General features: G+C 39.7%; 1 protein-coding gene across 3 annotated transcripts in view; it reads left to right on the top strand.

The window, feature by feature from the left end:
• Positions 1-1998: 1998 nt before the first annotated feature.
• Positions 1999-24103, top strand: part of FANCC (FA complementation group C) — a 261535-nt gene continuing 239430 nt past the window's right edge. For all 3 annotated transcript variants that reach the window (XM_042964675.1, XM_042964680.1, XM_042964672.1), the window contains exon 1: positions 1999-2176. The gene's annotated coding sequence lies outside the window, so the exon portion shown is untranslated. The remainder of the gene's footprint in view (positions 2177-24103) is intronic.

The following is a 24103-nucleotide window of genomic DNA, read 5'->3' as shown; positions in this document are numbered from 1 at the left end:
GTATTTGTTTCTCAGGAAACTTTTCAGGCATTTTACAAAAAGTTCATTTCATTACTGCTTAAAGTATTTGGATAGTTCTATGCATACGGATGCCAAATAAAATGAGTATTTATAAGTCTCCATAAATTTACATTTATGTATTTATACATGTTACTAATTTAGGTCTAAACTAGGCCTAAACATGACATCTTTTCATCTACTGTAAAGTTGAATTAGTCTAGCAACGCTTTATTAACCACTGAATCAAAACCACATATAACTGCAATATGGCAAGACTTCAATTATTAATACTATAAATACTAGAAAAGGACCTGAATACCACAATAGATATTTTCTCTAAAGAAATAAATGGCTTGTTTCCCTTGCCAGTAGAAGCAAGTCTTTAAACATTAACTTGCTCACATTTGTCCCCACAAACACAAGGACTTTCTTCTTATGGCCAAGGTAGCATGATTAGTGTCATTCAAGCATGTATCTAACACAGGCTCTGCTTTGGATTTACCCACAAAGAACTATGCACATTAGTATAGCACAGACCTCTTTAGCGAGAAGGGTATATTTTCAAGAATGAATTCCTTAATACAGTTGCAGATCCTGCCAATTTTGTCTCAAATTCCCAATTGGGTTCCTTTTGGATCTCCCTTTATGGGAGGGGAAAAAAAAAAAAGATTGTTGCTACTGATGAGGCTTCTGGGGTGATAGTGGGGTTCATGGGGTCTGGAGCTGATGGCCAAGAAGGAATTCTTGAGACGTCTTTGGTGCAAAAATGGTGATTTTACTAAAGCACAGGGACAGGACCCATGGGCAGGAAGAGCTGCCCTGGACCCTGCAAAGAGACAGGTTACATTTAGGAGTTGGGGAGGTAAAGTCAAGGGGAACTTTCCAATGAGATTTTCATATGGTAAAGAAGACTCACAGGATACTGGAGGCCTAGCTTATTGCCAAGCCAAGGTTGTTCTTCCCTCTAGCAAAGCATTAAGACAGTAGGGAGTTCCTGGAGAAACATTTCGCTCTGCCTGCCTCAAGTATTCGTCAGAGCTGCAGGTTATAAATAAATTTAATTTTATCTACCATTTCCTTCTGCTTTTGTTTCCCACATCACTACCACTAACCTACAGGCTAACTTTGTCACTTACAACTTGTGTAAACTTGCTAAATTACCTAATCCCTGTATTCAATTTATTCTTAGGTAAAATGGGTATTCCTTCATCATAGAAGGCTGGAAGTGCTTGAGTATTTTCATTACATGCATACACTGCTTTGCAGTAAGTTGTTTTGAAAGCAACTATTAAATTGTAGTTTTAAGATTATAAAGCACTGATTTAAAAAAAAAATCTAAAGCTTAAGGTTAGATCCCTGATTATTTCTTCTTACAATTTAAACACCTATGAAAAACCTCCATACACTTCTAAGTTAAAGAATGAAAAGAAAAAAATTCACCAAGACGAGGTAACATTAAGAGGAATGAAGTTTACCGAAAATGTTTTTATTTAAGTGGTTTCGTTGAACTGATCTGAAAACAAACACACTGTATGGAATTGATTGGGAGGGGATGGGTAGGATTATTAAGCCCCCCAAAGATTCCTTATTTCTGTATGACCACAGCTAGCAAACCATATTCTAGTCCGTGTTTAGAGGTTTTACCCCTGGACAAAGACTCAGTTTCTCTTTTAAAAAAACGATTCCCATTTTACCTCTTCCGCATTTTGGGCTGAGTCTTGCAATACCTGGGCAGCAACCTGATTAATAACCCCAAGTTTTTCCTCCCCGGTCCTTCCTGCCGTCTGGTTCTCGGCCGTGAAACCAACAGCGATCCCGCGAAAACTAAGACATCCGCCTCTTCCCCCACAGGTCCTGCAGCGCGCTCGGCTAACTTCCGGCCGAGCCGGGGCTGGCCCCCGCCCCGCCCCCACAAGCGCGAGATTCGTCGCAATTTTCCCGCGATGCCGCGGGGGCGCGCGGCACCGCTCGCCAGGCCCCAGAGTGCACTGCGGGGAAGAGCGCGTGCGCGCGGCTCCACTGCCGAGCGACCGCGGGAAAATTCCAAAAAAGTCAAACAAAACAAAAAACCAGTACGGGGCAAAGCCAAACTTGCAAGCCACAGAACCCGGGCGGAGGCGTCCTTTCTGCCACTGCCCAAACTGCTGAAGCAGCTCTGGCTAGCGCAGACCACCCGGTAAGCGAGAGGCCGCAGAACGAGAGCAAAGACGGCTGATTCCCTCGGGGGTCTGGCCGACACGTCAGCCGAAGGGTGGAGGTAGGGTAGGGGGAGGGTAGGGAGGGAAGACTCGCGAGAACGTTCGCCGCGCTTTGCGCATCTAGTTAGGTGAGCTGAGCCCCGGCCGTGTGCAGGGGCTGAGGGGAGGAGGTGGGTAGGGGCTTGAGGTGGCGCCAGCCCGCGGAGGGGCGGAGCGGCAGGCGAGGGGCGTGGCCAAAGAGTGGGCAGGCCTGGGGGTGGGTCCGGCGTAGGGGTCACGCGGAAGAGAGCCCCCGGAACGGTGAGAACTGGGAATAGGCGCTTTGGTTCTTTTGGTTCATTGAGTGCTGGCAGCTATGTCTACTTAAAAGGAGAGGAGCAAAGGTGAATTTCTTCGCCCCGGATCCGTGGGAGCTGTGAAAAGCTCTCCTCTTCTACCCCATCACCCTCTACAGCTGGCCGCTTGCTCTCCGTCGCCCTGCCTCTAGGGCGTTGGGAGGGGGCGAGTCTGTAACCCCTCTTGCCTTCCAGGTCTTTTGTCGCTGAAGGGCAGGAAGGTTCTCATGGGTGATTGTCTCCTTGCAACTTTCTTTCTTTGACCGCCAGGCCAAATCACGTCCAAAGCCCTGATATTTTGGGGGGTTGTTGTTTGTTGGCTTGCTTTTTTGTATTTACGTGGGCGCTTTTACAACCTTGAACCCTCTCTGGTCATCGTGTATGGGCTAAAGGTTTGGAGGGCAAAAGATTAGGAGTTTTTGAAACATGACAAATTTGGGACCAGAATTTCGAAAGAGGCCGAGGAATTTTCCAGCAAAGACCCCCATGTGCCAGTGATTTTGTCCTAATCTGAAACTCTCGTGCTCCAGCTTTCATTTGTAACTTCTGTCCCATTTAGTGCATCTTAACTGTGATATGATTGACTTACCATTTATCACATGAGCAGGGCACTTTTGGGCCACCCAACTTCAGCTATTTATGGATGTCACTCACCCTCAGTGATGTGCAGCTCAGAACCTTTTCTCACTATCCTCTTCAGGAGGGGAGGAAAGGTTGTTACAAATGGTAGAATTCATACCATGTGTTGGAATCATTTATTACATAAACATATAGAAAACATGTTCATTGTGACTTTATCCATTAAACTTAAATTGATGTTTCAAAATAATGGGTTGTGCCAGATTCACATGGAAATAAGCATTCATATGTGTATACAAGAAAGACCGCATCAAAACAATTTGCTTTTCCTAGTTTTATCAGAGGCCTTTTCCTGTAAAAGTTAGGTCCTGCTTCTTTAGAATTGGACTAATTATACTTTAGTATATATTACACTTTAATTCATTTTTTCATTATTCATTCCTATTCTTGTTTTCTTGAAAAACATTTACCAGAAGTCCAGAAAAGAAAGGCAAACTCTATATTGGAATTTTTTGTTCTCTAATAAAAAGCATTAACTTGATTGATTGGCTGGGTGTGGAAGATGTGTTGCTGCATGTATGTGAAACTGTGCATGTACATTTTAAAATAAATGGTATTTTAAACCAGTTCCATATTTCAGCAAGTAGTTCCAGTAACAATTATACAAATTTTGTATTTATGAAAACCAGCTACAAGGAGGCCAGCCTGGCCAGTAGAAAGTTGGATTGATTACCTAGGCCACAGAGAGCACCAGAGAAATCTCACATGGCGTGGCAGTTCCAAGTTGGTAGTGGTGGAGCCTCATATCAGGCTGGAAATCAGTACCAAATGGATTTGTAAAATTTTAGTCTGGGGTATGAATATTCTCTGTTCTTGTTTATGGATCCTGACTGACTGACATTTTTTTTTTCAATTTTATTTATTTTGAGAGAAAGAGAGTGCAAATAAGGAAGGGACTGAGAGAGAGGGAGATAGAATGCCAAGCACTGGCAGCATGGAGCTGGATGTGGGCTTGAACTCACAAACCCTGATATCATGTGAGCCGAAACCTAGAGTGGGACACTTAACCAACTGAACCACCCAGGCGCCCCTGAATGACTGATTTTAATATGAAAGAGCACCTATGGGAGAAGTACATTGAGTTTGCAGTGTTTTAATAAAAATGTAGTAGAAATTGAGAAGAAAAAAACTTAAAAATTCATCAGAAAAGTTAGATAACACTACAAGTCTTGAGCATTTTATTTTCTAAGTATCAATTATTATTTTTGTGCTCTGGAAGAGACCTTGCAAGTTTTCTGGTCCATTCTCTTAGACTCTTCATAAGTCCTGCTGAGCATGTAGAAATTTCTCTGTTAAGATCAGTGATACAGGAACATCTATAATCTTGGTACCTTTCTCTAGTTATAGGAAGGCAGAGTTTTAAAGGAAATTACCTTTTTTGAAACTGTATACTATGTAGGCTCTGTTTTCTAAAGAATTCAGTGGCTTTTAGTAAATTTAGTAGATTTTTAGAATTGTGCAGTGATTAGTACAATTCATTTTTAGAACATTTGCATCACCCTAGCAGCTTTGCACGTGCAAATTCATAGTCAATCCTAACTCTGGCTTTCAGCCTCAGGCAACCATTGATTTGCTTTCTTGTCTCTATAGATTAGCCTTTTGGGGGCATTTCACATAAATAGATTCATAAAAGTGCTGTCTTTTGGTTTCTTTCACTTAGCATGATGTTTTTGAGATTCATCCATTTTGTAGCATGTATCGATAGTTTGTTCCTGTTTATTGCTGAATAATATCCCATTGTATGTCTCTACCACATTTTGTTTATCTGTTCATCAGTTGGTGGACACGAGTTGCTTCTACTTTTTGGTTATGAATAATGCTCTGTGAGTATTCATATGTAAGTCTTTGGACATATGCTTTTATTATTTTTGGGGGGTGTTTATGAGTGGAGTTGCTGAGTTGTATAGTAAGTTCATGTTTAACTTTTTAAGAAAGTGTCAGACTTTTCCAATGTGGCTATACCATATTATATTCCCACCAGCAGTGTATGGGTGTTTTAATTTTTCCACGACTTCATTTGTTAATTGTGTCTCTTTAAATAGCCATCCCAGTGGGTGTGAAAGTAGTATCATTGTGGTTTTAATTTGCACTTCCCTATTGGCAAACGATGTTGACTATATTTTCATGTACTTATTAGCAATTTCTAGGTCACTTTTGAAATGTCGAAATACTTTGTCCATTTTTTAATTGGATTATGTCAGCCTTTTAAAAGTAAAAGGTTTAAGAAGTAAAAGGTGATTCAGGCAGCAAAATCAGGTTTACTCAGGAACAGCAGAGGAATTGCAATTCTGGACAAGCAAACTATGGTGAACCTTAGGCGAGTCCTGAGAACAAAGCAGGAGAGTGTCCTTTTATAGAGGAAAGGAGTTTTTGAGAGGGTCTGTTTTGAACAAAAGTTCATTGGAAGAAAATGAGAATTTGAAGTGGTGGTGGCTTCTAATTGGTTGCAGGTGAGGGCAGCTTGCTGTTGCTGGGCAGAAAGGAAACCTTCCTTCTTCCTGCTGGGAGTATGCAAGTTGGGATGAATGATATGTGTATTAGTCATCTCTTCATGGTTTCCAAACTCCAGTTTTCAGTTAGGGTTCCTTATCATATTTTCACACTTTTCTTCCAATCAACTCTTCACCAATCAAGAGTTGGGTCATCTGTTCCTCGTTAGAATTGTTTTTGTCTTTCAGTGTCAGGAAGGACACTTCCTGAATGTCATGTCCCACATCAGAGGGAAGTGCACAGATTGGAAATCATGGAAGCCACGTTTGAGTAACAAGAAACAATGGGAGGGGGAACTCTCAGGTATTTTACATCCGAAATCTGTATCCATTCAAGGTTATAAGCTAAAAGGAGCAAAGGACCCTACCTAGATCTTCAGGTGGAATTTATTGTAGTCAGTGTGCTTGTTCCCTAATTTTACGTGATTGGGTTTCTACTTTGGAGGGTTTGTCCATGTGCAACAGGTGGTGTTTGCTATTGTATAAATGCTTCGTTTGGCAAGTAGGTAATCAAAGGCTATATGCATATCTTGAAGACATTGTGGGTTCAGTTCCAGAACACTGCAATAAAGTGAATATTACTGTAAAATAAATATTGCAATAAGGTGAGTCAGATGGATGTTTTGGTTTCCCAGTGCATATAAATATGTTTATATTGTACTGCAGTCTATTACGTGTACGATAGCATTATGTCTAAAAAAATATATATCTTAATTAAAAAGTACTTTATTGCTAAAAAACGGCTAACTATCTGAACTTTCAGCAAGTTGTAATAACTGATCACAGATCATTGTAACAAATATAATAATGAAAGAGTATGAAGTAGCATATTACTAGAATGTGACACAGAGACACAAAATGAGCAAATGCTGTTGAAAAAATGGCACTGATTGACTTGTTTGACAAAGGGTTGCCACAAACCTTCAGTTTGTAATAAAAGAATATAATATCTGTGAAGCACATTAAAGTGAAGCACAATTAAATGAGGTATACTTGTACTTTAGCCAGTGAGTTAAGTGTTGTTGGGCTGCCGTTGCCTTAGGGCTGGGGTTGGCAAGTTTTCCCAATTCCAGAGGGAGATTTCTAATCATTTGTTCGTTCTCATGAAAGTCCACAAAAGGGGTAACAGCAGTTCTGATGGAGGCAAATCCAGAGTCACATATGCCTCCTGGGAATTATCTTTTAATGTGGTGATGAAGTTTTAATGGGGAAAACCTGAAAGACTTTAGATTTATTGTGGATGTCCCTGGGGACAGTTAGAACTCCTAGTATGCATTGTCTTACAATCCCCCAGTGGTCTAAACATTCACAGGACCAGTGATTCACCACAGAGAAAGATAAAACCAGGTAGTGCATACATACCATACATAATGTATGTATACACATACATACATAATAATCCTGCTAGGGTTTGATCACTAATGATGTTAATTGGGATTATTTAATTGGCCCCTTTGAACCAAGGGTCAGAGGTGTTTAGGGAATAATTAGGGAGAAACCATCTTGTTCTGTGGACTTGGTTCTTGAAGGCTGTACAAAGGGGGGTTATTTTGCTGCAGTAGGTAGACCTAAGGTAGTAGTAAGAATGAGGAACTGTGTAGATGGAATGGGTATGATTAGTTGCATTGAGAGTTATGACAGGACAGGTCAAAGCAAGGTACAGGAAAACCTGGTTGTAGAAGTTTGACTCAGAAATCTCCCAAGGGGTGGTGGCATTGGAGATGAGGGAGAAGTTTGCTACAGGGAAGACTAAAGGTTCACAGCTGTCAGGGACAGATCAGGGTTTCTGAGGACAGATCTAACAGAAATGTTTCTTCCTTTGGCCAAGGATTGGGAAATCTATGGTGTGTCTCACGTGATCAGATGGGGCCCCTAAAATGTGGGGCCACCCGATGGGGTGGAAGCTGGCTGTGTAGGCAATGGAAAGATTCACCTGAGGCATAACAAAGGAGACATTTATTGAATACATTGCAAGGGAGCATCGGGCAGGCAGGATAGCAAAGGAGAGATTATCTGCTATGAGGTAGTGGATGCAGGCTGTTTTTAAAGGGGGGTGGTGAGGAGGTATGAGCAGATGGAATTTTCCCAAATTTATTACCTGTGCCTTATTGTAAGTATCCCATTGGTCAGTTAGGGCTTATGGGTATTATGGATATTATGTTGGCGTAAAGGGCCTGTCTGTATTTAGCCAGGTGGTTGCTGTGGGCCCTTGTGCCTTGATTGTTTCCATTGTTCAAGTCTGTTGTCTAAAAGTGACCTCTACAAAATGCAAACAAGGTCATTGTCTCTCCAGCATAGAGAAGAAGAAAATAAATTGAGAAAAAGCAGAAAGGGGAGAATATACAGGTCTAACCTCATCATCTTGGGAAAACTGTTTCAGCTGTTGTTTGATTCAGTTCCTGGAAATCTTTAATTTTAGGTCACTGTTGGTGTGCAGGTTTAGTCAGCATTTGGGCCTTCCTTTAGATGAGACACATGGGTCCAGGAGTCAACTCTGGAGTTTTGATGGCACAAGAATTGGTCAGGAATATGCCTTTCCAGTGTGGTCGAAGAGAGTCTTTTTGAAGACGTCCTTTCCAATGGATGAAATCTTCAGGTTACAGGGTGTGGTGCTTGGGGTCTTCATTTCCTGGGAATGTGCCATGAAAACATTGCCCTATAAGCGCATGATTACTTTCAAGGGATGTAATGAGACCTTTGCAATACTGAAATATACCTTTTTTTTTTAAGTTTATTTATTTATTTTGAGAGAAAGAGAGAGAAAGCATGAGCAGGACAGGGGGAGAGAGAAAGGGAGAGAAAGAGAATACCAAGCAGGCTCTGCACTGTCTGCACAGAGCCCGATGCTGGGATCCAGCCCATGAACTGCAAGATCATGACCTGAGCCAAAACCAGGAGTCAGATGCTGAACTGACTGAGCCACCCAGGCGCCCCTGAAATATACCTTCTTTTATTAGCCGTAGGTCAAAAAAGAATGAAGCTGGATGCATGGGGTACTCAATAATTATATCAAAGGTGCAAACTTGTGGGTTCCAAAGGGGGTGGATCTGAGATTAGGATGGACAAGGCAGTTCTTTTGGCCAGGGTGTTTGGAGGTTTTCAACAAATTTTGCCAGTTGAGTTTTGATAGTGCTGTTGATTTGTTCAGCTAGTCTTGAAGACCGAGGATGAGTGAAGGATGATAAGTGACAGTGAAAATGCTACAGAACTGGTCATACAGCATAGACTCACCATAATAATCCGCCAATAAAATGAATTTCTTGGTCACTATGGAGCTAAGAAGGATTTCTCCAGTAGGTATGATTTTTTTTTTTCCCCCAAGCAGGATTTTAGCTACTGAAGAGGCAAGTAGCTTGTCTACAAGGAAAGGCTTTGACCCAGTGGGAAGAAGTGAATCACTGCCAGGACATATTTGTATCCATGAGATGGGGGTAGCTGAATAAAGCCAATTTTCCAAATCTCGAATGGTCCATTAGGCAATTTAAAGTACCCAGTAGCAGTGAGGATAGGTTTCCTTGGATTGTATTTTGGGCAGGTGGGATGATCAGAGTAGACATTTTTTTGTGGTTTTCTTACTATTCTCCTCACTAGTATTCAGAAACCTTATCGTTTTATCCATAGACCAGTTGTTTAATGCATGTACAGTGGTCAATAATGGGAACTTTAAAAATAAAAAAAATTGAGGGCACCTGGGTAGCTCATTTGGTTAAATATCTGACTCTTGATTTTGGCTCAGGTCATGGTCACAGGGTTGTGGGATTGGAGCCTCACATTTATGTTGTCATTGCAGAGCCTGCTTGGGATTCTCTTGCTGTCTCTGCCCCTCTCCTGCTTGTGTGTGCCCGTGCACGTGCACTCTCTCAAAATAAATAAACATTAAAAAAAGTCAAACTCAAAATGGATTAAAGACCTAAATGTGAGACCTGAAACCATAAAATTCCTAGAAGAAAACAGGCAGTAATTTCTTTGACATTGGCCATAGAAACATTTTTCTAGGTATGTCTCCTGAGGCAAGGAAAACAAAAACAAAAATAAACTATTGGGACTACATCAAAATAAAAAGCTTTTCTACAGCGAAGGAAAGCATCAACAAAACAAAAGGTACCCTACTGAATGGGAGAACATATTTGCAAATGGCATATCCAATAAGGGGTTAATATCCAAAATATATACAGAACTTACACAACTCAACACCAAAAATAATCCAATAAAAAATGAGCAGAGGACTTGAATAGACATTCCTCCAAAGAAGACCTATAGATGGACAACAGATACATGAAAAGATGCCCAACCATCAAGGAAATGCAAGTCAAAACCACCATATGATAGCACCTCAAACCTGTCAGAACGGCTGAAATCAAAAAGACGAGAAATAACAAGTGTTGATGAGGATGTGGAGAAAAAGGAACCCTTATGCATTGTTGATGGGAATGTAGATTGGTGTAACCATTGTGGAAAACAGTATGGAGTTTCCTCAAAGTATTAAAAATAGAATTATCACTTGATCCAGTAATCCCACTACTGTTATTTACCTAAAGAAAATGAGAATACTAATTTGAAAAGATATATGCACCCTATGTTTATTGCAGCATTATTTACAATAGTCAAGATATGGAAGCAGCCCGTGTCCACTGATAGATGAATGGATGAAGACGATATATATGTGTGCATACATACACACACACAATGGAATATTACTCAGCCATAAAAAAGAAGAGATCTTGCCATTTGCAACAACATGGACGTACCTAGAGGGTACCTAGAGGGTATAATGCTAAGTGAAATAAATCAGGCAGAGAAAAGACATACCATATAATTTTACTCTTATGTGGAGTTTAAGAAACAAAAACAAATGAACAAAGAAAAAAAAGACAAACAGACTCCTAAGTACAGAGAACAAACTGGTGGTTTCCACAGGGAGGTGGATGGAGGGTGGGTGAAATAAAGAGCGAGATTAAGAGTATGTTTTAAAGTTGTGGTGCTTGGGTGACTCTGTTGAGCGTCATACTTTGGCTCAGGTTATGATCTTGCAATTCATGAGTTTGAGCCCCGCATTGGGCTCACTGCTGTCAGTGATCCTTGGTCCCTCTCTCTCTCTCCACCTTCCCCACTTGTGCTCTGTCTCAAAAATAAACATTTAAAAAGGAGTAAACTTCTCTTGATGAATACTTAATAATGTCTAGAAGTGTTGAAGTATTATATTGTACCTGAAACTAATAAAACACTGTATGTTAATTGTACTTTAATTAAAAAGGGGAATAAAAATGAGAATTAAAGAATTTCTGGTGGAACTGGGTTTTTATTTGGTCTTGAACATGTTTCTCTTTTTATCCTATCAACAACCATTTGTTTGTCAATATTGTTTTTCCTTTTCTGGTGGAGATTGTTGTGTGTCTCTAGTTAGTTTCTCCAGACAACCATCTGGAGGTGAGTTCCTTTGGACTGTAACAGAGGTTTCACTTTTGGACCTTTTGAAGGCAGCATTTTTTTGTGGACATGTCAGTGAAGCGATTTCCTTTACCTTCAAGTGAATGAAGCTTAGAATGCTCCTGGACTTTAATAATAGCCAAAGCAGCAGGTAAGAATATGGCATCCAATAATTACTGAAAGTAAGGGCTGTTTTTAATGTTATCTCTGCTGGAAGTAAAAAAAAGCCAGGTTGTTTATGTAACATTCCAAAATCATGAGCCACTCCAAAGGCATGTCAGTGCAAATGTTGCAATTTTGCCCTTGGCTAGGATATAGGCTGGTATAATTTGGTCTGTTGGGCTGAAGTAACCAAAAGCAAAGGTGCTGCTTCAATTATTTCAGAGGTCAATATTGCATATCCAGCACAATATTTACTATTTTCATCTTTCCAATATGAACCATCAGTGAACTATGAAAAATCAACATCTGAAGTTTTATGTAAATAATCACATGGATCAGAAGGTGATCTGTCAGTATTTAGCAGTTGTGGGGGCTTTCATAAGTAGAGGAGGGGAGAAGAGTAGCAAGTTAAGGTTATTACAACAAGCTAGAGTGACATAAGGGGCATTTAACAGGGCAATGTCCTAGGAAGTGAAAGGGCTTAATGAAAGATACTGAGTATGATGAAAGTTAAGAAGAGCTTTGGCAACATGTGGCACAGAGATGGTTAAAGGGGATCCCATGATCATTCTTTCAGTGGCTTTACAGGACGGACAGTAGCAGGTATAGCTATAAGGGGGGGTGGATATCTCTGGGCTATGGGATTTAGTTGTTGTCTCTAATATCCTGCGGGTCAGTGGTGATCTCCATGCTCTTGGGTGAGTACCTCAAGGGCATTCCCTTTTCCATATACAAAAAAGAAAGGGCGTTGATAATTGGGGTGTCTAAGGGTGGGGGGTTGTTATTAAACCAGATCTTTTAAGATCTGAAAAGCCATGTCATCTCAGTCTTCATTGATTAATACATTTTTAACAAGGTCTATTAAGGTTAGGCCATAAGAGAAAAGTTTGGGATCCATCTGCAACAATATCCTGCCACTGTGAGAAAACCTCTCAGGGGACATTGGTTTTGTTTGGGCTTTGAGAAGTTTAGGATGCCATGAAGCCTGTCTAGATCTAGATGCAGTCTTTGTTGTAAGATTAGATATCCTAAGTATCAAACTTGAGTTTGAACAAATTGTAATTTTTTTTTTGTTTTTATTCATTTTAGAGAGAGAAAGCGAGCACACGTAAGTGGGGAAGGGGCAGAGAGCAAGGGGGACAGAGGATCCAAAGTGGGCTCTGTATGGACAGCAGAGAGCCCAGTGTGGGGCTCAGACCCACAAACCATGAGATCATGACATGAGCTGAAGGCAGACTCTTAACCCATTGAGTCACCCAGGTGCCCCTGAACAAACTAATTTTTTAAAGAGATTTTATATCCCTTTTTGGCTTGGAATTATAGCAAATGGATGCTATCTTCTTGTGAGGAGGCTTGGGAAGTGGAGCAGAGAAGTCATCTGCATATTATATTAAAGTGGAGCATCCAGGGAACTTGATATCATCTGGATCAGCCTTTAAAGTTTGTGAGGAAATAAGAAGGGCTTTCTGTTAGGATGTCCTTGGAACCACAGTAGAGGGGACCGCCATCTTGCCAGTGCAACCCAATGAAAAGCCCCTAGCGGCGCATCAGAATGAATTGAAGGTCAACCAATCACCAAGGGCCAGCGCAACCCAACGGAAAGCCCTGAGTAGCGTGCCAGAATGAATTGGAGGTCAACCAATCACCGAGCGACAGCACGACCTGATGCGAAAAAGGCCCACCGGGACCTAAACCCGGAACCGCTGCAGCTTAAAAACCCCACCCCACCACACCTGGGCGCGACTTCCCTGACTCCTCTCTCTCTCTCTCTCTCCCCCTGAGTCACGGAACCTCGCCTGAGACCTTAGTTCCCAATACAGCCTTTGCTAAAATTTTAGTTCTTGACTCTTACCTTTAACCTAGCCTACGCCTGACCCTAACACTTTGCATGAAACCCTGGGGCATTACTGTCCAGGTTAATTGCTGTTCTTTCCAAGTAAAGGCAAAAAGATATTGACTAGTTTTAATCTACTGGGATACTGAAGAAAACACTACATGAATCAGTCATGAAAGACAATTTGCTCTCAGTACGGATGAAGGTTACTAAGGTGAATTGGGGACAACAGAGTGGCAAAGCAATGACAATATTGTTTATGACTCAGAGGTCTGATGAGCCTCCATCTGTGGCCATTTGGTTTCTTCACAGGTAAAATGGTGTTGCAGGGGATAATGAGGCCCTGGGTCTTAAAATCTTCTATTATTGACTTAATGACATGAAGGGCCTCTTTATTTATAGGGTACTGGTTAATTCTGGGGAGAATTTTTGAGGAATCTGTGGATCTTTAACAGGCGGGGCACTGTGGATTCTGCAAGTATCAGTTGAGGGTTTTGCCCACAGGGACGGTGATAGCTGATCCATCAGGGACAAATGATTAGTGTCCTTGGAATTAGCTATATTGGTGTCAGAGACAGAGCAAATAAGATGTTGAAGCATCATTTGACTTATCTAGTTGGCTATTTTGGTTGCTGTTATCAAATTCTAGAATTATTTCCCCCTTTTGGGAGAGAACTCCCAGCATGATATTTTTCTAAGAAATGTTGGCCCAATAAATGAATAGGGTCAGAGAAACTTCAAGGAGAAAAGGGTGGGTATCTTGAAATGCCTAAGCAAAAAGGGATAGGGTTAGAGATAGGAACCCATTGAGATTTATTAGAGACTCCCACTATTTGAACTGTTTTAGTACTCTGAGGTAGAGGATGTTTAATGGTAGTGGAGTTGAGCACTGGGAATGTAGCTCTAGAATCAGTAAGGACAGAGAGAGCTCGGTTCCTAATCTGGAGAGTGGTTTCACCAGGTCAACTAAAGGAAAGGACTGGGTAAAGTCTTGAAGTTCATTGGAGTCCCTTCACTGGGGTTAGGAGGACATTGGAAAGGCTGGTTAGGGGGCTGCATGAAGGTGCCTGGAGCACTTGAGCTTATAGCAGTCTTTCTTCCAATGTTTTGGCTTTTTGCAATAATGGCAGAGACCAGGAGGATTTTAGTTTTGTTTAGGAGACTTCATTTGTTGGGGTTCAAATGAAAGGTTTTTGTGCTTTTCCTTTTATTTGAATCATCTAGGATGTAGGTGACCTTGTTTACTAAATTAATTCAGTCTGGAGTAGACATAGTTTTTCATTCCATCCTGATCCTTTTAATTAGAATAGAAAGATCCCAGTTCAGCCTGTTAATGAACATAGCGTTAAAGGCTATCCAGGTGAACTCAACATCCAAAGGAAGACCAGAATTTTCTTTAAAGATAATTTGGAGCTGGCATAATATATAATAGTCATGCATGGGCTCATTGGGCTTCTGGGTACAAGCCTGAGTCTTACTCCAGTCAGCTCGCTTTGGGAAAGTTCCTGAGAATTACCAAAAGGAGTCACTTGGCAGTTCCTCAAGTCTGATTATGTAATAAGGCAGCAAGGGTTTCTTTGTCCCCATGTTGTAATTCTAGACTTCTTGGAATCATTCCGTTTGGTAGTTTTCATCCAGTGTTGGGCTTTGCCTTCGCTAACAAGCATATAGACTAGCTGATACAAACCAGAGAAACCAGGTTGATAAGTTTGAACAACTGCACTAAATTCCTCAGCAAATCTATGGGGATCCTCAGTTACTTTGGGAAAATCTTTGACTATGGCTTGTAGTTCAACTTTAGCCCAGGTAACATAAGAAATTAAAGGTTTAGCATTTGGATTGGCACGAGATCTGATTTTAAAGGGGCAGGTTTTAATAGGTTCAGGGCAGAAGGTTGTGGGGAGAGGTTTGGAGAAAAAGGAAAGTTCAGTGAAGGGATCAGAATGAGAAAGCCGAGGATATAAAGGAGGTGGGGATAGTGCAGAAGGGAAAGAAGCTGTCACCAGAGACAAAGAGCACAAGGGAGGGGGAAGAAGAGGCCTTAGAAACTTTTTTGACTTTTCTTTCAGTTGTTTGCTTACCTTACTTAGTTAATGTGGAAATGGTATTTTGTAAAAAGGTGATTTTAGAATCTTGGATACATTTGGAAGCCTCCAGGTATCAATTAAAATAGGCACCCCATTCAGTCTGTTTAATTTCAAAGCTGTGGTCTTCTAATTTGGTTCTAAAAAATACAAGTTTGGGTGGTTGAAGGTTCCCCATGATGGCGTTTGGAGTTCTAAGTTATCTTTGGCCAAGTTGTTACACTTAGTTAAGGATGAACAAGAGGAGGGACTGTAGTTTTTTTTAACATAAAACTGGCCGGGGTCCCAGAAGGAGGACTTGTCTTGAGAGAATTTAGAGGATTGAATCTCAGAGAAGACTTATCAAACTGAAAGGGAGAAGACAACTCACAGGAGCACAAATTGGTGCCACACATAGTACTAGGGGTTGTTAGTTCCTTGCGGGTTCATTGCCTTTGAATCCCACTTTTGACACCATGAAATGTCAGTTTTTTTTAAAGGAAAAATATAAGTGATAACCAGCAAAATCAAGTTTATTTGGTAATAGCAGAGGAATTGAAACTCAAGAAAACTACGTTCATGAACCATAGGCAAATCTTGAGAACAAAGGAGGAGAGCATCCTTTTATAGAGGGAAAGAGGTTGGAGGGGTTGTTTTGAACAATGTCCATTGGAAGAAAATGAGAGTTCAAAATGTTGATGGCTTCTAATTGGCTGTAGGTGAGTGAAGTGGTGACAGCCTCTCATTGGCCACAGGGGAGAATGGTTGCTGTTGGGTGCCTGCAGCTTATTGCTATGCAGAGAGGAAATCTTCATTTTTCTTGCTGGACTAAGCAAGCTGTAATGAATGATATGTATGTGAGAGCCCTCCCTTCATGACTTCCCAGTTCCGATTTTGACTTGGGTTTCCTTAACACATTTTCACAGTAGTTTGCCTTATTATCGGATTGTAAACATTCTTTGTATATTTTGAATAGAAGCCCATTATCAGACATGTGTTTTGCAAATAATTCTTTCCACTTGTCTTCATTTCCTTCATGGTATTTTTTGAAGTACATAAATTTTAATTTTGAGAAAGTCCAATGTATCAATTTTTTTTCCTTTTTTTTTGATCTTAGGTTTATGATCAGTTTCCATGAACTTTTGTGTGTGGTATGAGATACGGATCCAAATTCATCTTCTTTCCTGTATGTGTATATGCACTTGTGCCAGCTTTGTTTGTTGGGAAAAAAAAAAAAATACTTTTCCCTGCTTTTGTCAAAACTCAATTGGCCATAAATTATTCCTAGACTCACTTTTGTTTCAGTGATCTGAACACCTATTCTTATACCAGCACTACACTGTCTTACTTATGGTAGCTTTATAGTAAAGTTTGAAATTGAGTAGAAGCTGTCTGGTATTCTTATTCTTTTTCAAATTGTTTTGGCTATTCCGATTTCCTTACATTTCCATGCAAGTTTTAGTATCATCTTGTCATTTTTTTTTTTTTTTGAAAAAAGCCTGCTGTGATGGATTTTAGTAGAAATTGCATTGACTCAGTAGGTCTCTTTTGAGGGAGAAATAAAATTGTAATGTCAACATGGAATGTCTTTTCATTTGTTTAGATCTTTATTTGAGCATTGTTTTGTAATTTTCATTGTACAAGTCTTGTCCTTTATCTTTATTTTATAGTGTTTCCTTTTTGATGCTTTTGTGTATAAATTTTTTTTTCGTATCCCATTTTTAGGTTTCTCATTGCCAGTATATGAAAATAAAATTGTTTTTTATATATTGGTCTTGTACCATGCAACTTTGATTATTACTTCAAGCAGGTTTTTTTGTGAATTGCTTAGAATTTTCTACATATACTGTTATGTTATCTGTCAATATAAGCAATTTTATTTTTTCCTTTGCATTTGGATGCTTTTTTTGCCCCTTAAAACTTACAGTACATTGCTGAATGGAAGTGGGGAGAGTAGACATTCTTGACTTGTTTCTGATCTTAAAGGGGAAAGCATCTAATCTTTTACCAATAGGTCTGATGTTAGATGTAAATTTTTCATTAATGGTCTTTATCAGGTTGAAGAACTTTCCTTCCTATACTGTTGAGAGTTCTTATTATGATTAAATGTTGGGTACACAAAATAAAGAGATGTAAAAAGGATATCAAAATATAAAATGTTGGGAGAGGTAGTAAAAATGAGAGTTTTAAAAAGCATTTACACTTAAGTTGCTACCAACATAAAATATACTATCAATATATGTATATAGAGAGGCTGTTAATGTGAACTTCATGGTAACCAGAAAGCAAAAACTTGTAGTATATGTACAAAAGATAATGAGAAATGAATGTAAATATGATACTATGGATAAAGTCATCAAACCACAAGGGAAGAGAGCAAGAGAAGAAGGAAGGAAGAGAGAGGAACTACAAAATAGCCAGAAAGCAGTTAACAAAATGGCAGTAAGTGCATACTTATTGATAGTTACCTTAAATATAGGTGGATTAAATTCTCCAATCAAAAGGTATAGAGTGGCTGAATGGATTAAAAAAACCAACAAGACTCATCTATGTATATTGCTTACAAAAGACTCACTTCACATCTAAACAAATGTACAGACTGAAAGTAGAGGGATGGACAAAGATATTCCATGTAAATGCAAACAAAAAGAAACTATTTTACCTAAACTCCTATCACACAAAGTAGATTTTAAAAACAAACTGTGATAAAAAAACAGAGAAGGGCATTGCATAGTGATGAAGGAGTCAATTTAAGGAGAAGATTTGGGGTGCCTGGTGGTAGCTCAGTTGGTGAAGCATCTGACTTCCACTCAGGTCATGATCTCATGAGTTTGTGAGTTTGAGCCCCATATCTGGCTCACTGCTGTCAGCACAGAGCCTGCTTGGGATCCTCAGTCCCCCTCCCTCTCTGCCCTTCCCTTGCCCTCAAAAATAAATAAATAAAACATTAAGAAAGAAAAGAAGATACAACATTTGTAAATATTTGTGTACTCAACATAGGAGTTGAGCTGAGCAAATATTAATAGACTTCAGGGGAGAAATGGACAGCAATGCATTAATAGTAGGGAACTTTAATGCCCTACTTATATCCATGCATAGATTATCCAGCTCCCCTAAAAAAACCAGGAAGAAAACATTGGGCTTAAATGACCCATCAGATCAGATGAACATAATACGTATATACAGAACATTCTATCCAAAGCAACAGAAAACACATTTTTCTCCAGTGCACAATTCTCAAGATAGGTCACATTTTAGGCCACAAAACAAATCTCAAAATTTAGGAAGATTGGAATCCTATCAAGCATCTTTTCTGACCACAGTAGTATAAAACTAGAAATAAGTTACAAGAAAAAAATTGTAAACAATACCAAAATGTAGAGATTAAACAGTCTGCTAATGAACAACCATTAGCTCAACAAAGAAATCTAAAGGGAAATTAGAAAATACCTTGGAACAAATAAAAACAGAAATAGAACATTGCAAAATCTGTGGGATGCAGCAAAAGCAGTTTTATTTATTTTTTAACTTTTATTTATTTTTGAGAGAGAGCGAGCGAGCACATACAAGCAGGGAGGGGCAGAAAGAGAGGGAGAGAGAGGATCTGAAGCAGGCTCCATGCTGTCAGCAGAGAACCCAATGTGGGGCTCGAACCCACGAACCATGAGATCATGACCTAAGCTGAAGGTGGATGCTTAACTGACTGAGCCACCCAGGCGCCCCACAAAAGCGGTTTTAAAAGGGAAGTTTATTTACAGGCCTACCTCAAGAAACAAAAAATATCAAACAATCTAACTTTTCACTTAAAGGAATTTGAGAAAGAAGAGTAAAAGTTAAGCCCTAACAAAACCCAAAGTTAGTTGAAAGGATGAAATAATAAAGATCAGAGCAGAGATAAATGAAATAGAGACTAAAGAAAAAAATAGAAAATATCAGTGAGACTAAGAACTGGTTCTTTTTTTTTTAAAGACGAGTTAAACCACTTGAGTTCATTTTTTAAAAGTTTATTTATATTGAGAGAAAGAGTGAGGAGGGGAGGGACAGAGAGACAGAAAAAGAGGGAATCCCAAGCAGGCTTTGTGTTGTCAGCACAGAGCCTGATGAGGGGCTTGATCGCATGAACCATGAGTTCATGACCTAAGCTAAGATCAAGAGTCAGATGCTTAATCAACTGAGCCACCCAGGCGCTCCTAGTTTGTTTTTTTTTTTTTAAGTTTGAGAGAGTGTGCACACACATGCAAATGGGGGAGGGGCAGAGAGAGAGAGAGGGAGAGAGAGAATCCCAAGCAGGCTTCACACTGTCAGCCTGGAACCTGACAACGTGGAGCTTGATCCCATGACCATGAGATCATAACCTGAGCTGATATCAAGAGTCGGACACTTGACTGAGCTACCCAGATGCCCCAAGAACTAGTTCTTTGAAAAGATAAACCAAATCGCCAAACCCTAGCTAGACTCACCAAGAAAAAATAGAGGGCTCAAATAGATAAAATCAGAAATGAAAGAGAAGTTACAGTTAATACCACAGAAATACAAAGGATCATAAAAGACTGCTGTGAACAATTATGTACCAATAATCTGGACAACCTAGAAGAAATGGATAAATTCCTAGCAACATAATTTTCCAGGACTGAATCATGAAAAAATAAAAAATCTGAATAAATTTATTATTAGTAAGGAGATTGAATCTCTAAACGAAGCGCTCCCAACAAAGGCCCAGGACCAGATAGCTTCACTGGTGAATTACCAAATATTCAGAGTAGATTTAATACCTGTCCTTCTCAGACTCAAACAATTGAAGATTTGGAAAAATGTTTCCAATCTTATGAGGGGAGGAGTTAGATGGTGGAGTAATAGGGGGACCCTGGGCTTGCCTCGTCCATTGAAAATAGCTAGATCAACATCAAATCATTTTGAACATCTAGGAAGTTGATTGAAGGATTAAGAGAACAATCTGCATGTTTTGAGGGAGAAAACTTGGCAGGTACAGGTATGGAAACTTGAATTGGGAGAGAGAAAAGCCTCAGTACTGCAGAAGGGAGGGAGCCTTTTTTGTGGAGAGGAAAAGGAAGAGGGGGGAAGAGAGCAGGATGTTGGGTTCACACAAGAGAAGCACTCCCCCAAAACCATTGACTGGGGAATCAGGAGGAACTATCCCAAGTTTTTGCAAATGGTGGAGCTCAAATTTGGAGGTTTTGAAAGTCTGTACCATTAGCTGAAGTCAATCTGGGTGGGCAGCTGTGCTTCTCGGGAGAAGGGCAGGGCCCTGGGAGTGGACAGCAGATAGCGTGGTGTTGGGGTCCCCTGGGTTGCACTGGGAGAGAATGTTCCCCTTCCCAGAGTGCATTTGGAAGAGGGTGTATTGCTTCTCCAATGATTAAAGACCCAGCTGGTGCCTTTGAGCAGCCGTTCAACAGCAAGGGACAGAGGCACATGTAGAGGGCAGATAATCTGGTTGCAGCTTTCTGTTGTCATTCACCGTAAACTCCAGGCAGCTCTGTGGCTGTGTGACTACTTTTCTGGGACAGAATGGTGCTAAGCACAGTGCTGCAAGGCTCTCTTCTGGAGGGGGGCAGCAGTCTGCCTTTAACTCCTTTAAGATTTGGAGTTTTGAATCCTGGCTGCACACCAGAGATAAAACACAGGAGAGCTGTGGCTGTGTGTGTGTCGGTGGCTCAGGCACAGAAGGGTTGAGGGCAGGGTTCTGATGGAAGTCTGGGACACAGAAGGAGAGATCATTTGCTTGTCTGGACTCCCTGAACAGTGGCAGGTGCAAGCTACCCTCCCTAGGGATAAGAGAGTGGGGTGATGCCATCTTCCCTTCCTGCACCAGCTCAGGTGGACTTCAGTGAGCAACATAGTGCCCCCAGTGGAGGCTGCAGCCTCTTACACCAAACCCCACCCCCCTGCACCCTGCTAGGGCAAGTCTGACTGTGTGAGCCAGTGCAGCTGGCCTCTGCCCCAGAGGACCAACACAGCCCCCACTGCCGACATGCACCAAGTCTACTGATTACATAGAGTGCTTAGTTCTGGTGGAAATAGGACCAAACTCATTTTATAAGGCCATCATTACATTGATATTAAAACCAGACAAAAACAAGATGAAAAGAAAATCCTAGGTTAATATTTGTGATGAACTTACATTAAAAATTCTCAACAAATGTTAGCAAACCAAATTGAAAAAGGATCATACACCATGATCAAAGGAGCTTTATTCCAGGGGTGCAAGTGTGGTTCAGTGGCCATAAGTCAATCAATGTGATACACCGTGTTAACAAAATGAAGTATAAAAATCAGATAATCATTTCAATACGTGCAGAAAAAGGACTTGACAAAATTCAACGTCCATTTATGATAAACTCTCAACAAAGTGGGAATAGAGGGTGGTTATGTATCTCAACATAAATAATGCCATATATGACAAACTCACAGCTAACGTCATACTCAACAGTGAAAAGCTGAAAGTTTTTCCTCTAAGATAGGAACAAAGACAAAGATTCCCACTCTTGCCACTTTTATTCAACATAGAATAGAAGTCACAGCCACAGCAATTAGGCAAGAAAAAGAACTAAAAGACATCTAAGTTGGAAAGGAGTTAAGTAAAATGTCACTGTTTGCAGGTGCTGTGACACTGTATAGAAAACCCTAAAGGTTCACCAAAAAAACTGTTAGAACCAGTAAATGAATTCAGTAAAATTTCACAATACAAAATTAAAATGCAGAAATCTGTTGTTTCTATACACTAATAATGAAGTAGCAGAAAGAGAAGAAATCCCATTTACAATTGCAAATAAAAGAAATACCTATGAAAAAATTCAATAAGGTGAAATATCTGTACAATGTAGACTATAAGATATCAATGAAAGAAATTGAAGAACATACAAATAATGGGAAGATATTCCATGATCATGAATTGGAAGAATTAATATTGTTAAAAGTGTTCATACAACCCAAAGTAATCTACAGATTTAGTGCAGTCCCTATCAAAATTTCCATGGCATTTTTCACAGAAATAGAACAAATAATTTAAAGATGTGTATGGGCCTCAAAAGACCCTGAATAGCTAACTCAATCTTAGAAGAACAAAGTTAGAGGTATCATGCTTTCTGATTTCAAACTATACTACAAAGCTATAGTAATTAAAACAGTATGTTATTAGCATAAAATCAGTCATTGATGGGATAGAATATAAACTTACACATATATGGTGAATTAATTTCTGAAAAGGAGCCAAGAGTTGCAACTGGGTAAGTCTTTTCAATAAATGGTTTTGGAAATGGACAGCCACATGCAAAAGAATGAAACTAGACCCCTATCCTGTACCATACATAAAAATGAACTCAAAATAGTTTAAAGACTTGAATGTAAGATCTGAAACCATAAAACTCCTAGAAGAAAACATAGGTGGTAAGCTCCTTGACATTGGTCTTAACATTTAATTTTTGGATTTGATTTCAAAAACAAAAATAAACAAATGGGACTACATCAAACTAAAAGAGCTTCTGCACAGCAAAGAAAACCATCAACAAAATGAAAAGACAGTCTACTGAATGGGGGAAAATATTTGCAAATCATCCATCTCATAAGGGGATAACATTGAAAATAAATAACTCAAGCAAGTCAATAGCAAAAAAGCCATACATTCTGATTAAAAAATGGGTAGAGTATCTGAATAGACATATTTCCAAAGAAGACCAGCAGGCACGTGAAAAGATGTTCTACATCACTAATCAGTGAAATGCAGATCAAAACCACAGTGATATATTACTTCACACTTGTTAGAATGGCTATTATCAAAAAAAGTTTTTGAGGATGTGGAGAAAGAGAACCCTTATGCACTGCTGTTGGGAATGTACATTGGTGCATCCACTAAGGAAAATAGTATGGAAGTTCCTTACAAAATTGGAAATAGAACTGCCATATGATCTATTACCTGAAGAAAATGAAAACACTATCAGAAATATATTGTACCCCTGTGTTCATTGTAGTTCTTATTTACAGTAGTCAAAATATGGAAACAACTAAAATATTCAATAGGTAAATGAATAAAGAATATGTGGTATATATACAATGGAATACTACTTGGCCATAAAAAAGAATGAAATTGTGCCATTTGCAGCAACATCGATGGATCTGAGGGTATTATGCTAAGTGAAATAAGTCAGCCAGAGAAAGACAAGTACATGATTCCATTTATATATGGAATCCAAAAAAATGAAATAAAAACCTCATAGATATGGAAAATTGGTGGTTATTAGAGGGGAAGACGGTAGTGGGGTGGATGAAATGGGTGAACAGGGCAATTTTATGGTGCTGGATGGTAGCCAGACTTACTGTGGTGATCACTTTGTAGTGTATACAAATAGCAAATCATGTATACCTGAAGCTAATATAACATTACATACCAATTTTACTTCAAGGAAAAAAAAAGCGAACCTTGTGGAATATATTAACATAAGTCATAGTATGATTGAAGCATTAAAAAAAAAGTCACCAGGGGTGCCTGGGTGGCTCTGTCAGTTTAGCATCTTACTCTTGATTTCATCTCAGGTCATGATCCAGGTGGTGGGATCGAGCACCATGTCAAGTCCTGTGCTGAGCATGGAGCCTGCTTGAGATTTTCTCTCTCTCCCTCTGCCTCTCTTGCACATGCTGCTCATAAAAATAATAATAATAAAAAAAAGTCACCAAAGTTCGTGTCTACCTTGTAATGGTATTTTAAGTAAATCGATATAAAACATGGTGGAGATGATAAGGCAGAGAGCATATCTGCTTTGCATTTAAGTTTTGTGTGGCTTGCTTGATGTTTAAGATTTTTTGAGTCATTTACAAACATTTAAACCCTAAGCAATTTCACCTTTAAAAATCCGTATTTTCTGGGTTTCTATTAAGGCAGTCTGGCAACTACATCTGACTTCTCTTGGCAGCAGCTGGTAGGAGCTAAGTTCTGGCTATC

Source organism: Panthera tigris, chromosome D4 (genome assembly GCF_018350195.1).
Source record: "Panthera tigris isolate Pti1 chromosome D4, P.tigris_Pti1_mat1.1, whole genome shotgun sequence".
NCBI lineage: Eukaryota > Metazoa > Chordata > Mammalia > Carnivora > Felidae > Panthera > Panthera tigris.
The sequence above is the reverse complement of the archived record's forward strand: the minus strand, read 5'-3'. Positions and strand labels throughout refer to the sequence as shown.